Genomic DNA, 367 nt, shown 5'->3' on the forward strand with positions numbered 1-367 from the left:
GAGCAACCTGGTCTAGTGGAAGGTGTCCCTGCTGCTGGCAGGGGGGTTGGAACTGGATGAGCTTCAAGGTCCCTTCCAACCCAGACCATTTGATGGTTTTACGACTCTAGCAGTGTCTGGCACCACAGGAGGGAAGCTGAGAGTAAAATCTATTTAATGGGCAACTTGGGCAGCACTAGCCCAGGAGCACAAATCCCAGCAGGCATCTGGAGTCAGACTGGCATCTACAAGGACCCTGGCAGAAAACACATCAAGACACCAGTGCCTGAAAGCATGGTTCACCAAGGCAGAGGAGCCACACTTAAATTCCAAAAGCATTATGGATTAAGAGCTGTAGAGAGAGAAGACTGAAGAGACAAGGCAGAGA

The 367-nt window shown here is 50.7% G+C and overlaps 1 protein-coding gene across 1 annotated transcript in view; it reads right to left on the reverse strand.

Moving 5' to 3' along the window:
- LOC104531096 (protein scribble homolog) overlaps positions 1–367 on the reverse strand; it is a gene marked incomplete at its 5' end in the record, with an annotated part of 20234 nt that overhangs the window by 18910 nt on the left and 957 nt on the right. The window lies entirely within an intron of this gene.

Source organism: Antrostomus carolinensis, unplaced genomic scaffold (assembly GCF_000700745.2).
Source record: "Antrostomus carolinensis isolate BGI_N321 unplaced genomic scaffold, ASM70074v2 scaffold22219, whole genome shotgun sequence".
Lineage (NCBI taxonomy): Eukaryota > Metazoa > Chordata > Aves > Caprimulgiformes > Caprimulgidae > Antrostomus > Antrostomus carolinensis.